We start from the raw sequence: 16,268 nt of genomic DNA on the forward strand, positions 1-16,268 counted from the left end.
TCTCTCTCTCCCCCCCCCTCCACACACAGCCTCCATTTTCTACACACATTTAAACAAGCCTGATGAAGTTGCACATTCCTTCCCTCCTTAACTGGAGCCTTTCCCTTCTCCTGCTTGCAGTCACTTCCCAGTGGAAGCAGTCTTTCACAAGCCCCAGATTGATTGACTGGCCTGGGGCCTTCTACGGCTGTAACCAATCAAGCAATCTAATCTCTGATCTCTTAAAGAAGGAGTGCCAGAACCAAGGAAGGTAGCAGGAAGAAGCGGCTGACGATGATGCAGTTTGAGGTTCAGCTGTGGGGTGGGGGGGCGGGGATAGTGGGGGGTAGTGCTCTGCTTGCATGCCAAGGGAGATGTCTCCACGTGCCATCTGTGGCATGCGTCCCATAGGTTCACAATCACTGACCTAGTATCATTTGATGGCATTGTGGTGGTGTTAGTGGGGCAACAGCTGCCAATATATGGTGGAGTAATTTTGGACATAATTCTACAAAGTACCTTTCTATTTCTAGGGATTCAGGAAAACATTTTTGAGAAGTTATTGCAGATATGATTTGGCTTTACTTCAGATACATAGCTTATGATTCAGCTTCTTCCCTCCAATCCTTGCAGTAGGTATAACAGAGGTCTTTGTTATCTCCAGCACCAGGAAAAAGATGAAACCTGTACTGCGTCAAGAATTCTCCTCCAGTTTCACCAAAACTTTATTTCTCCATGCAATAGATCTCCACTTTTCTCCTTCATGCACCAGCCCTGTGAGATGAGGGGGCAAGGCAGTGATATTTTTGAATTTACCCGACATAACAGTGTGGCTGAGGGTATTGCATTTGTTTTTCTTTTTGGTTGCACACCTCGTCATTCTGCAGCCTGCCAGACTTCCCATGCTTCCTAATCTCAAAAAGCCTTTTGGGTGGAGTGATCTTATTCCACCCACCACACAGATAATTGCACAATGAAAGGCAAGACATGCACTCTTCCCTCCCTCTCTTCTTGGAGAGAAGTGGGAGAGAAATAGGTTGTTTCCAAATATTATAAATGATTGCCTAGAAAATAAAGGGCCATGCTTTATTTTTGAGGGATGAGATGTAGGCTGGGATTCTGGGAGGTGATGGCTAAAATCCTGTTCCTGAAGCTATGAAGCAGTTTTTCAGGAAAATGCCACTGACAGTGAAAGCAATTTTTGAATTTTTGCTTTATACCTCCCTGTCCCATGGGCCCCAATTGGTTCCCCATGAGGAAGGGGATTCCAAAGATGCCTTGGGATCTTCAAGTGGGGGATCAGAATTTTTAAATTTCTGATAAATCACCAATGCTTATTGTATCATTAGTCTTAGAAGGCATGAATCAAAGAACAGGTTTTTAGGCAATGTCTCCAAGTTTTTAGGCAATGTCTGGGTTTGTGATTCTGATTCCATCAGTGGATTTTTGTTTTTATGCCATTTTGAACAAAATGGAATTTGGTAGGTTGGGTGAGTGTCGAAATTAGGTTGAAGTCTGGCATGTCATGGGTGGAAAATAGTCCGTCACCAAGGTTCTCTCTAAGCTGGGCACACATATGGGCGTGCATGACTCCACCTCCCTCTGTGCAGCTGTCTTTCTCCTCTGTGCAGCGAGCATGTTTAACTCCTTTGATTCAAATCACAATGGAATCCGGTGCATGGGTGGAGGATGGAGTCACACACAGATGCAGGAGTGAAGTCAAGCTCAAGAGAGGTGGAGCCTCACCCAGCAGGGCTGAAAATTAGAGGGTACATTGTCCATCACTCTATGTCATTATTGCTGGGCCAGCTTTGAAATTGACTGCTTCTTCAACCTTCTTATTTATTTCATGTATTTCCACTCTGTTGCTCAGCTAGTATAATTGGTTGCCTGCCGGAACCTAGTTTTTACTCATCAGACCAGCTGTCAAATCTATGTTAATTAATACATTTTATAATACTGTGCTGCAAAAAAATCAAATTCTGTGGTATATACATTTTGACATTCATATTTCAAAAATGTGACGCTGTAATATGTCACTAGCTAGATATTATGAAATGTCTTTTGGCTGGCTCACGACACTGTCATTTAAGAGAAAATAAATGCATTTCATTCTCAGGTAAATGCAATAGGGCATGATGCTAGAAAATCCTTTTATTTCTTATGTCCAAAGTGAAAACCATCTTCACCACCATCACCATCACAAAAACCCGGTAAGATATGGTGATATTCTTTCTTTTTCCTTCTTCCCTTCTTCCCTTCCCGTATTTTCCTCATATTAGTTTTGAGCTGGAGATCTCTGTTCTCTGGGTACCTTCTAGGTGTGTACCTTCAATCAGACCAGCATAACTTGAACATTTTAAAGAAACCCCACAGATGCATAGGACTTCTGTAGAAAACAAGGTGGTATGAATACCATACAATTTAATTCATATCCCAATATTTAGTGTACAGATGAGGAATGATGCTTCTTTTGAGTAGATTTGAAGCTGGCCTGAACTGATTTGTTCTCAAGTTGGTGCAAATATCCACAGGTATTTGTATGTTTCCAAATTAGGAGAGGGGGAAACCGCTGAAAATGTAGAAAAGAAAGGTCTATAATTTGAGATGGGAGGCAGTATGCTGCAATATCAACTTCGGAATGTTGTGGACCTTCATTTTGTAGCTATAGGTCCTCACAGTTTCCTTCCTTCATTGCCTAACGCAAATCAGACTGCTGCACAGCTTTGGCATCTGTTTCCTCTGGAACATACACAGGAACATACACTAAGGGGAAAAAAAGGTTCTGTAAAGGCTAGCAGATGGCATTTTTTAAAAATGAAAGAAAATAGAAAATGCTGGCTATGGGGAGAAAATTCCCTAGCACTATTTTGACTTATCCATTCAAAGGCCACACAAGTCAGTCAACCATCATGCATTGACATACACATTTAGTCCTTGGTTTAATGACGACTCCGTGTAGCTAGCTAAAAGAAAACACAAGCAAATTCTAGCCAGTTTCATCAGCAATGCGCCACTCTCCCTTTACCATGTCTGGATGCAAGAAGACTTGTTTAGTTGAATGAGGAATGTACAGAACCTAGGCTGTCCTCAAGGCTCAGTGACTAGAGTTCCCAGGAAAAGTTTTAGATTCATTCAGGCTTCAGCTATCAATTGCTCTGGCTTTTTTTTTTTTTTTTTTTTTTTTGCTGCAGCAATTTTCAACACTTTTAATTCTCAAAATGCCAGATCATATATTGGTGATTTATAGAGTCCCCATAAGTGTCCCAAGCATAACTGGGAGCTTCTGTGTGTGTATTATATAGATATACAATATATTGTAAAACTTACCCCAAGCTAGGAGTGATGGCTGCTTTGTTTAAGAATCTGAAGCACTACATGGGCTATTTGCATCTTTTTTAAACAATCCATCAGTTCCTTTGTGTTTGCAGTATCTGCTTTGCTGCTCAAAGGGAAAGAATAGCAGAAATTTTACAGAACCTACAGAAACCTTGGTGGGGGACAACTCTATGTATTGATGTTGACTGGAGGTGAAGAATCTTGCAAGAGTGCTGTACTCTGAAGATGCTGGCCACAGAGACTGGTGAAACGTCAGGAAGAACAACCTTCAGAACACGGCCAAAGAGCCCGAAAAACCCACAACAACCAATCTTGCAAGGCATTATAAAGGATGTGTTTATGACTGATTCACAGCTGAGAAACTCCCTGCTTCTCATGTTTTGCCAATTTCATTAATTGAACAGAATATTTGACAGAAGTTATGGTAAAATCTTGCATGGGTTGTCTTTTATTGGCTGGAAATATGGAAGCCAGAAAATTGTTTACCTTAGTGTTGGATTTTGGTCTGGGCTATCCCTACCATTGGTATTATCTTAGTGAACAGACACTCACATACAAAGAACAGAACTTGAAGTGCTTCAGTACAAAGCTATTTGGATCATGTCCACTTCTTCAAATGCTGTAGTATGTTTACCTTTCCAATATATTTATTCGTATCTCATAACCAGGTGAGGATGCAGATACTAGACAAACCACACAGCAGGATACCTGTTTGTGGGAACTCAGTATGCACAGTCAACAAAGCACACTCATAGTGTCCTCTTCAGACCTTTATACTAATCCCATAAAGGTCTAGCATATCTGGGTGACAGGGATGTCTATGGAGCTGGGCCTGCATTCATTCCCCACAACCACCACAAATTTAAATCTATATGTGAGCAGATGACCATCTACATAGAGCTTGTGTCAATGTGTATAATATACATTGTATTGCCATTGTAAAACCCCCAGTTTTTATTCATGTCTCAACAATGTGCTACAGTCCAGCACTTTAATGAAGAGGAGTAAATGACATCCATCATGCATCACTATATAATGAATTAGATGGGTGTACATCACAGCGTGTTACATGCCATTAAGTTGGAACTCACCTACAGTGACCCCAATATGGCTTTCAAAGTAAGTAAGATGTTCAAAGAGTGGTTTCCATGGCTGAGCAGTGATTCAAACTTAGGATTCTCCTAAGTACCAGTGCCTCACTATATCCACTACACCACACTGGGTATCTGAGTGGAAAGTGTGGCCCTACAGATATTGAGCTGCAACTCATATCAGCCCTGGTGAGCACAGCCGGTGGTGAAATATGCAGTCCTGCGGCATCAGGAGGAGTATGTGTTTCTCTGTCCCTGACATACACTGAGGCATTAGAGGGAAGGGTTGTCTTAAACTGGTGCACATCCTAATTCCAGGCATTTGGAATCAAGCTTGTGCTTATTGCACCACCACTTCATTTCCAAAGCATCATATCACTCCTGTTCACACTAGAATATAATGAAATAATAGTTTTTATACATCATTAATAAATTAAAATTAATTAATTACATTCATAATTACAGAAGTGCTGGATAGCTCAGTGGTTTAGGTTTCTGGCTACAGAGCAAGAGGTTGGGAGACTGATTCCCAGCTGTGCCTCTGTGGAAGTGGTTCAACCTGATGATCCATAGAGTCCTTTCCAGCTCTACAGTTCTAAGATGATTGTTATATTCTAAGATGATTCTCACAAACTAGAAAAAGCTCTCTTTTCTTCATTACATAGTCTGTCACCATCTTTGCTTGAACTGATCTACCTGATTTTCATACATTTCCCGTATCTATCTACTTATCTCTCTGTCTGTCTGGACATGATTTTATATGTCATTGATTAAGAAAATGACTTATTCAGCTCCACATGCTTCCATGTTAAGAGCATTTTATAAAACTTGGTAATGATTTTTGCATATGATGCTATCTAAAAAATCTGTGGGCGGTCTGTAATAAGTGTGAGGGGCAGACAATATGATTTTCTACATAAATAGAAGGAAATAACTGATCAAGGCACAAAGTGAATGAAAAGTGGCTGGAAAATCAGAAAAGAATTAGTGATAGGAATGTGAGTGCCTGTCTCATTTTTATTCTATTTTTTTGAAACACCCTCTTTCCCATTTTCTGTTACAACAAGTGCTACCAGTAGTGAAAAAAGAATGACAATAAATCAACCACAGGATAATAATAGGGTGAGCACATTGGCTTTGATGAAACTCCTGTATTCATTGCCAGTTTCTGTTGCATTCTGAGCTCCCATTAGGGCTGCTTATGTTGGATGCTAACTATTTACAAAGGGCTTAAGGATCTATGTATTCACGAAGACTTTCATTGCTGGGATATAATGGTTGTTGTGGGTTTTTCGGGTCTTTGGCTGTGTTCTGAAGGTTGTTCTTCCTGACGTTTCACCAGTCTCTGTGGCCAGCATCTTCAGAGGACTGGAGAAGGAACTCTGTCCATGCTCTGTTGCTGTTTGTTGGATAGTTGAGTATTTATAGCTGTGGGAACAGCTTTTGTCTTTTTTCAGGAGATAGGCTGATCAGCATGTTTTTGTTGTGATAAAGGGGGGAGATTATCTGTCACTGTGACTGATGGGTGTCGTTAGCTGGTCTTTTTTGTGCAATGATCCCTGGCCCCCTGGCCCTTGTGGCTTGGTGGAGTTCATTGACCTTTTTCAGGCTGTATTTTTCAGAACTGGGAGCCAAGCCGTGTTTAGTTTTAGGCCTTCTGTTGAAGTTCTGTTTATGTTTATGGATTTCAATGGCTTCCCTGTGCAGTCTAACATACAGATTGCTGGTGTTGTCCAGTACTTCAGTATTTTGAAATAGAATTTCATGCCCAGCTTGTTTTAGGGCATGTTCAGCTACTGCCAATTTTTCTGGTTGTTTTAGTCTGCAGTGTCTCTCATGTTCTTTGATTCTGGCGTGAATGCTGCGTTTTGTGGTTCCAATATATACCTGGCCACAACTGCAAGGTATCCGGTATACTCCTGCAGTAGTGAAGGGGTCCCTTCTGTCCTTTGCTGACTGTAACATTTGTTGTATTTTTGTGGTGGGTCTGAATACTGTTTGTAGGTTGTGTTTTTTCGAAAGTTTCCCCCTTGCGGTCTGTGACCCCTTTGATGTATGGCAGAAATACTTTATTTGTGGGTGGCTGTTTTTCTTCTTCAGTTTGGTGTTGTTTTCTTGGTTTGATGGCTCTTGTGATTTCATTTTTGGAGTAGCCATTTGCCTGTAGGGCCCAATTCAGATGGTTGAGTTCAGTGATGAGAAACTGAGCTTCACAGTTCCGATTGGCATGGTCTTCCAGTGTTTGATTATGCCTCCTTTTTGCTGTGGGTGGTGGTTGGAGTTTTTGTGTAGGTCCCTGTAACGTTCAGCCCTGCCCTCACCTGTCCGTCACAGCTGGGTAGTGGAACAGCAGCCAATGAGGAGACGGAAGGTGGTGCTAAAGGGGGAGGAGCTGAGATATAAAGGGGTGTGTATGGTGTTTGAGAGACTGATTGAGTGAGAAAGTGAGATCTGGAGAGATCTAGTGTGAGAGAGTTTGTTAGAGGCCTGCGTGCCTGGGTGTCAGTGAGGGAAAGTCTATGTGTTTAAGTGAATAAGAAATTGATTTACATCGTGATTATCTTCCTGTGATTTACCTATTTTATTTTGTAACCAATAAAGCAAGTTTTATTTTTGAAAGAAACCCTTGTCCTTTTTATTTAAAGGAAAGGTTGGTGGCAGCAAGAGTGTTTAGTGGTGTGGTGGGCATTCTGAGAGGCCTGAGTAGGAGGCGACCTCAGAGTGGCTCAGCCACATTACAGTCCCCAAAATCCATAAGGGCTCAATCCCACTCAGGCCCATTGTAAGTGCCATCAGCTCCCCAACACATGAATTAGCCAAATACCTAGCGACCCTCCTACAGACCCACATTGGACAAACCTCATCCTACATCAAAGACTCAGGACATTTCATAAGCAAGATCAGCACCCTAAAACTCTTTATTTCATTATTTAAACTTACATACCGCCTCATAGTGCAAAACATTATCTGAGCAGTTCACAGCATAAGCATACAAACAATAAAGAACAATAAAGTTCAGTATATAGATACACATAATAAAACAATAAAATGAAGCAATAAAACTGCTCAACTAGCTAAACCTATCTTTAGATAAATAAACAATTTAAAACAGCATTGGACATCACACATAACTAGCACAAAATCAGCTTTAAACAATTCTGTTTTAACTAACATTTTAAAAACTGAGAGGGCAGGCACCTGGCAAATCTCCACTGTATGTTTATTCCAGAGGTGTGGGGTCACAACTGAAAAAACCTGGTTTCTGATATTCACTCTTTTGGCTCCATATTGGGTGTGTGTGCTGTGAATGGGGAAAACAGAGAGCTAGGAATTGTAGGGGAGGGAGCACTATGTAATGCCACCAGTTTTGGGAATGTAGTGTACCTTCAGTCTGTAGGCTAATCCTCCTGCCAGCTTGTTTCTATTTGTCTCCTTTTCCACCAACCAGGAGCCACACATTCCACTCCTTGTCCAGTTCCCACCTTCCCAGGAAATCACTATGCACTGATCCACACCAGGCATTAAAATAAAAGAAATTAAAAATTAAAACACTGTTGGATTTGGTGTGTGGGTGGAGTGGGGGGACATTACTTTTAACCTATCAAGTGAAAGTCAGTCATCCATCCCCGCATGCACTCACTCAGTCCTGAGTGCAATGAAGACTCAGTGCAGCTGCCTATTGCTTCTACTATTACCACCTCAACTATTATGTTGGCATTTGTCCTTTGTCTGATGTGTTTGTTGCTATTTACTCAGCCTTGTGAACCAACATTCTTTTAGCAGGGTGCAGGTTGTTAGCGCAAGTACATGGAAAATTAGCAGAGTAACTTCTAGTCCATGTGGTCAAATGAATCACACACACGCAAGCAGCTTCTCCAGCATCAGATGTGTATTTACAAGCTATATACAGAAGTGCAGACCGGCAGCATGACAGCATGACACTCATCAGGAAGAAGAAGAATACGTCTGCTGTACAGAGTCCACATATATACTTATTCACAACTATCTGTGTCTATTTATATTAGATATTGCATCATACATGAGTCAGCACTTTATGAGTCATCATGACCCAGCATTACAGCACACCTGTTCAATATGGTTGCTCATTAAGACACTTTGTACTGCTCAGGCCTGTAAATTTTACCTTGATACAGGTTGTGCTTGAGAGCATTCAGAAGCCTCTCTGGTTCTTCTACCACAACAGATGTTGGTCTAACCTCAAATATTGACTGCCAGCTTGCTTCTTCTCTGGCATAGCTGCAAAATGCTATATACGGATCTCTCTCTCTCTCTCTCTCTCTCTCTCTCTCTCTCTCTCTCTGTGTGTGTGAACCTTTGAAGGGTTAGTACATCTGGACTTAGAATGGTATTTAAGGCTTATTTTTATTAGCTCTCTCTCTGTGTGTATGTGTGTTTGTGTGTGCATTCATGCCCACACATGTGCCTTTATTCATAGGAACAGCAAAGAAAAGCACAAAAATTATTACTCTCTGCATTGGGTAGAGATTTTCATTCCATTTTCAACTGTCATTTATAAATCACTGTGCTGATTCTACTGAGACAGCATTTCCTTTTACATTAACAAAACTGCAAATAAGATGGAAGGAAAAGCATTCCATGATGCCAAGGCCCATCAGTCATTGCCCACTGACTGACGTGAGTTTTAAGAGCAGAAAAGAATGGGCAGTATTTAGGCTGGGAAGGAATTTGTCAAAGGGCACTCTTTGGGAACATTGCCTGCTGATCTCTCGGTTTCTCCTCTCCTTCTCTGTCTCTCCCCTTCTTCGTACTTCTTCTGACTGCCTCAGTGCAGTGAAGAATCCTGCGCCAGTTAACAGAATGTATAAGCTAACATTTCCTTTCCGGCACTCACAGCTCCAATTTGGTGTGCTGTACTGGCAGTTTACCCCAAGGTAAGTACAAAATGGAAAAAGGAGAAAGAAAAAGAGAAATATTTTGGTTGCTTGACTGCCTTCCAGGCACATTGATCACAGATTTCACACTCTCTGCACTCTATCAATATAGCAAAGTCACCTACTACAGGGAAGGTAGCACAAAATAAAGCACAGAACAGTACTGCATGCCCACACCACAGGTATTTGTCATAAGCTTGGGAAACTAAATACATATTTTGGCTTGTCTGACCTCTTTAGAATCAAAGAAGGCTGTAGATTTTAAAACAGAGCAGAAGAGAACAAATGTATATATAAATGAATTAGTTAACTTCACTGTGTGCAACTGCCTGTCTAGAAATCGTCTTTCTGTTCTTCTTGGAAATAGCCATAATACTTTCTCAAAATGTCCACTGTTTCCTTCCTAAAAATATAAACATGCTTGGCTCTTTATTTATTTTGAATGTATTTATTTCAAGTATTTGTATTAAAAGGGCATGGTGAGTTTAAACAGGTGCATCCATTATAAGCCCCCCCCCGGGCACCTAGAGATACCAAATTACAGAGAATCTTCTCATGCCTCTCCTCTGCAATTGATCCAAGTTTGGTGAAGATTAGATTTCTCCAAGCTGGCTGCTAAAGGGCACTATAGACCACTAAAGAAATCACACATTCTACAAGCTGTTGTAGATCAGAAATGTCCGGTATGTTCCGTGAGCATACACCAATGTCTTGGAGCCCAAACGTTCAGGGAGCAGGAAGCTTTCAGTGGAAATTTGATCTGCATAGAACAGAAGGAGATACTATATAAAATATGGAATCTTTTACTAAAATACAAGAGAAAATGGAGAAACAAATCTGTGTGGATTTCAGGCTTCTGGTGTGTTTTGTAGAATTGGGAGGAGATGCTGGACAAAAAGATTGCATGATAATTCCTGGAGATGCTAAAGCTGCCATGTTTTTAGCTGATGAGGCAAGAAAAACTGTACATGATAGTTCTTGAGGAGACGATATTCCAGTGGTGACCTCCACTTAGGTGATACATCTTTCACCTGAATTGCAACATCAGCTATTAGCTAAAGCTTTGCAAACAAAAAATGCAACTGGAGTTGCAGCAGCAGATCTAAAAGTGTACAGTAACTGAAACTATTTTCAGGAATCACTTCCAAACAGATTACACTTTTTGGAGAATTCAGTGTAGCACATGAACATCCCATAGAAAGAACAGCATCAAGTAATTTTCAAGCAAGTATCCAATGCTGGAAGATTTTCCACCAACATAGGAGCGATTGCATATGAGTTCCACCCAGTCCAATTTTTAGGTAAGATACAGAATTTGGTCACAGTCAACTTTCTTTACTTAGTAAAGTGTGGGAAATGTAATGTTCAGATCTGTCCATATAAGGACAGTATTATTTCTATGTGCTTCTGCTCCATACTGCTTCACGAAACAGCCTACTTCAACGAAGGTGAGAGACAAATCTCTGGGTTGCAGGCAGCCTTACTGTCTCGACAGAATCAACAGGTGAATAGTGAGAACACCACTGATTCAGTGAATCTACTGTAGTTGGGACTAAAGATGGGCACTTACCACAGTTCAGCAGACTGGGCCCACAGGTGTAGCACGGGCATCCGGGAGTCTGTGCTTCTCCTCCCCCCATGAGCAAGCCGTCAGAAGCAGCACTGTGGGCTTCTCTACCTCACCTCCTTTGAGTGGGAGCCTGCAGGAGGAGGTGGGGTGCAGAATCTGGGATGCCCATGTAACACCTGTGGGCATGATCCACTGAACTGCACTGAACCGCCAAACCATGGTAAATGTCTATCTCTAGTCAGGGCTATCAACTGTAATTCCTATCCTGAGATTAAGCTTAACTGCAGACCTCATGGCTGCAACATCTGGGTATCCATTTTGGATTTCAGTGCTTCTCCACATCTCTCTCTTTTCATTGGAACATATAGCCTAAGGAAGATTTCTGCAAAATTCAAAGCTTGCACATTCCTCTAGAATTTTAATTCATCTGAACACAGGTATTACACAGGTGTGGCCCTTGCATTTTGTCCAGTACTTATCGAAACCAGGCCCTACTATCAGAACAAGCATGTATCTGGATTCTGGAGCATTTCACAATGATCATTGTGTTTTCTGGCAGTTGAAATTTTGTTACACATGACAGTTCTGGATATCTGGAGAGCTAGCTCAATCAACTGAGAGTTTTTCTTATTAATGCTTATTAAGCCCTGTGATTGCTATTTTAAATTGTTTTGATTGGTGAGCATGGTTACCACTATTTATTGTTTGTTCAGCTAGAATTAATTATGTGCCAGCAAGTCAATTCTGACTTCTGGTGACCCATCACAGCATTGTTTGTATATAAAATGATCAGAAATGGTTTGCAATTCCTTCCTTCTGGTGGTGCCCTGGGACTGTGTGTCTTGCCCAAGGCTACACAGGCTGGATCTTCTCCAAGAAGGCACAATGAGGAACTGAACTCCACACCTAAGTCACTCAAGTGTCCTATATAACTAAAAGAATGCGGGATCCGCTATTGATCTTACCTTCAGCAGCATGGGTTCCCTTTGCCTCCTTCCTGGAATAATGCAAGACACTTAGAGTCTTGCAAGATCATCCCTGGAGGGGAGGGGGGAGCAAGTGAGCTATTTAATTGGTGTTCCCCCCCACCCCCCATCCTTGCTGGCAAACAAGGAGGACGGAGCCCTGCTGATCTGGATAATTTCTAGCTGCATAGTATTGGAAAGTGGGGTTTTCATTGGCAATCTATCCCCACATGGTTTGCCTATAGGGATTTGTAGCTCCCCAACAGAGGAGTTATTTGCATTGGAGGAATTTATTTTATTAACTACAGGCAGGGAGTGGAGAATGCACATGATGGGGAGGCTGCAGGGGCACCTTGGCATCCAGAGGGAGCAGGTGGCAACAGTTCTACAGGAACACCAGTTAATTAGCATGTGCAGTACTTTTACTTAAGATTACATTAATTTATTCAGTATTTTAATAATAATAATAATAATAATAATAATAATAATAATAATAATAATAATAATAATAATAATAATAATAATAATAATAATAATAATAATAATAATAATAATAATAATAATAATAATAATAATAATAATAATAATAATAAATTCAAACCTATATAGTGATTGCTATAGTTCAATTTAGTGTGCCGGGTGTCTTTAACAGGGTGCCTGCTCTGTGAGCAGACATGTAGCTTGCCAGAACAGTGGGATCAGGAAGCAAGGGGCCGCACTTCAGAAAGTATATTAATAAATAAATATGGAATTGCATGAATGAATTGTATTTACTGAATTAGGCAGTGCTGGGTCCATTTCGGTGTTTAGCTATCTGGGTAACATTTTTATTAGGAACAAACGTGTATATAAATTGCATGATAAGTAGAATAATTCTTATAGTACATAAATTAAGATTAATAAATAGATAATTTAATTAATTGATTGATTAATTATTAATAAAATAAATAATTGAATGCTAATTATTCAAAAAATTAAATAAGTATAAGTATAAGGTAACAATACCTGTCATATTGGAAAGAGTTTACACTAGAAAAATAATATAGAAAGGGTTGGCGAATAATTAGCCTTTGAAAGAAGGGAATAGCGAAGGAGTTGGGCCAGCCCAGGCAGCAGCTGGAAAGGGCATAAATAAATGAATAAATAAGTTTATTTTTTAAAAAGGGAAAGAAAAAGAAAGAGGAAGTTTAGCTGTATTCACTGCATAGAGCTCCACATTATCAGTTACTTTGATAATTCTAAATCAAGGTGAGTGGCAGTATTGGTTTTGAGTTGTTAAGGTAACTGGATGTGCAACGTTTCAAGTGGTGTGATAATGATGGCTTCCAGAAAGGGTCCTATTTGGTAGCAGCTGCATGACAAAATTGCGGTCTTAGAGGCAGAGAGGCACAAAAGGTTTCTCAGAGCAGCAGTGTGCAGCCGCACCACTCAGCCAGGGAGGCCAAGTGTCATAAGAATGATAAACTTAAAGCTATGGCAGAGAATTTAATGTCTCATTTTGCTGTGCTCGAGGTGGATCAGCAGGTATCTGGGTGTTCCAGGAGAGAAATGGATGAGTCTGGGATAACAACACAGCCTCAGAGTGAGGACAAAAAGAGAGAGTCGTGGACCCCAGAGGCAGTCAGACCCTTGGCAGTAGCCAGGAGCAGCAGGAGGCAACAGACAAAGTGGTGGCTGGTTCCTAGAGGGGCAGGAAGGAGCATGAGGTCTTCCTGCCTATGACAGCAGGTGAGCTGGCAACTGCACCAGACACTCTCCCGATATTGCCTGCTTGGCCCTGGCCTGGCAGTGGACAAGTTAGTTCACCAATTTGCAATTCATATGACACGCAGGGTTTCAGGGCACCAAACACTCCTTGGCCCAGCACAAGTACCCATTTTGGGAACTGGGCTGCACCATACCCACAGGTCACATTTCCAGCTGGTGTAGGGGTTTGGCCTTATCCATCAGTACCAGATACTGGGTATCACTCAGTCCATTTGAAGGTGTTGTTTTTTCAGGGACCATGCTATGCCTTTGGGTGATCACCTCACCCCAGCAACCAAGGAAAAATATGTTGGCCTTTTTGAGCTTTTGAATAGAGATGTAGAGAAGAAGGATCTTGATAAGGAGGAGGAAAGAGATAAGGAAAGGCATAGGAGATGCAGACCAGAGAGGACATGGGCTAATTGGCTTCCTGGTTTCCTGATTTATGCTGGGGCAGTAGTGAGGGCACAGCCCTGGAGGACTCTGTCATTATTCCAGTACCTTGATACAGGGCATAAGTAGACTTTGCTAGGCAAGCATGGTTGATCTACGACGAATCATTTCATATGAGAAGTGCGATTCATCTGAATTTATGATGCGACAAGCCTTTACCAGGGCTTTGGTTACAGTCTATGATGCCTGCTAGGCCAAATTTAGGTGACAGGTTCGATAGTGCACATCTTATACGCAGGGTGGACAAAAATCAATTCATGTAAAGCACATCTCAGGTTTAGATAACACTTTAGCTGATGTGCTCTCATGCCACCAGATCAAGCAGTTCGGGGAATTAGATCCAAGAGCCAACAAATTCCCAGAGATGCTTTCTGAGAGGTCTGAAAAATTGGTGTGACGATGCTGTAAGAGCAATAGAGTGGTCCTGATCCAATCAGATAGGTGGGATATAAATAAATAAATAAATAAATAAATAAATAAATAAATAAATAAATAAATAAATAAATAAATAAATAAATAAATAAATAAATAAATAAATAGGTTTGGTCTTGGCTCCAAGGACACGGAAAGGGTACTCAGCAGTGAGCATACAGTTTCAGGAATTTAGAAGCTCAGTGGGTTTAGAGCTATTGTGGCTTGCTCGGTGGAGCACCTACTGTACAGCAGTTCATTGTATTGTTGCATAGGAAGGGACGTCTGCCATGTTCCATACAAGGCCAGATGTTGGCAGTAGCTTTTCACACTAGGGTTCAGGGGTATCAGGACTATACCTCTGATTTCTGTATACAGAAAATGATTGGAGGTTGGGGTGAAGAGTAAGGTTGGGTTAAGACAGAAGGGCACCTATATCCCCAGTATTATTAGAAAAAAGTTGCGAACAGTGGGCTGCCACATGCAGGGATGATTACGAGGCTGTGCTGTTTGGGCAGTGTCATTGTTAGCAATTTTGGCACATTAAGAATTAGCAAAGTAGTAGCTGCAAGAAGGGCGATGCAACTAAAGTTGCATTGCAATGGGAGGATAGTGGACAAGACGGTTATGATTCATATTTGGTGATCCAAGGATTATCACAGATATATCAGGACACTCCCTCACATCTAGGAAGGTGCCTGGCTCTGTTTTGTCATTGCAGGTCCAGTGGTAATGGCGAAGAGGTGACACATCATAAATACACTTGAGGATAGGGTACATTTTCCAACATGTAATGATGAATTGCTTTTTTAAAAAAAACCCGAGGTGATGCAGTGATCAAAAAATGTGCAATGATGGGCTAGATAAACTGAGGCCAGCAGTTTGTAACATTTGAATTTTTGAAAGTAACTATTTAGTTACTTTTGAAAAATGGGAACGTAGGGCAATATGTTTAAAAAATTAAAAATATGATGGCAGCAAACTGTTTTCATGCATATTATGATTGAAAAATAGCTTTCCAAGCTCTGTCTCAGGTGACCAAATTACAAGTTACATGAAAGAGGTAGGATTCGCCCTCTGAATTATTATATTTTAACAAATTCCATTTGTAGAAGGCAGTCAGTTTTGTAAAAAGCTCTGGGTATGTGCATCTTTGTGTAACTTCCCCCTCAACATTCTGTATTCAATATTCCTAAACAAAATACTTTCTCCCCCAACAGTTACATGGCCTGATGGAAAACATTACAGATATGGGGCTTGTTACATACAGCTATGACCTCACCTGTCCATCACTGCTAAAGCTGTGAGTCATCTACCAATGGTGTGACGGAGGGTGGGACATAAGGGGTGGAGCTGTGTTATAAATGGGAGTGAATGTGTGTGAGAAATTTTAGATAGGGACTGATAGGGCTTTGATAGGGCTTGGATAGGGTTTAGAGAGGAGTTAGGAGATCTGTGATATATTGTGAGAGTCTGTGTATGCTGTGTGTGTGTTTAGTCGTTTAGTCGTGTCCGACTCTTCGTGACCCCATGGACCAGAGCACGCCAGGCCCTCCTGTCTTCTACTGCCTCCCGGAGTTGTGTCAGGTTCATGTTGGTTGCTTCGCAGACACTGTCCAGCCATCTCATCCTCGGTTGTCCCCTTCTCCTCTTGCCATCACACCTTCCTAACATCAAGGTTTTTTCCAAGGACTCTTTTCTTCTCATGAGATGGCCAAAGTACTGGAGCCTCAGCTTCAGGATCTGAAGCTGAGGCTCCAGTGCCTTTAATAAAGGCACAGTGTATGCTAGTGCCTTTATT

Source organism: Pogona vitticeps, chromosome 1, assembly GCF_051106095.1.
Source record: "Pogona vitticeps strain Pit_001003342236 chromosome 1, PviZW2.1, whole genome shotgun sequence".
Classification (NCBI taxonomy): Eukaryota; Metazoa; Chordata; class Lepidosauria; order Squamata; family Agamidae; genus Pogona; species Pogona vitticeps.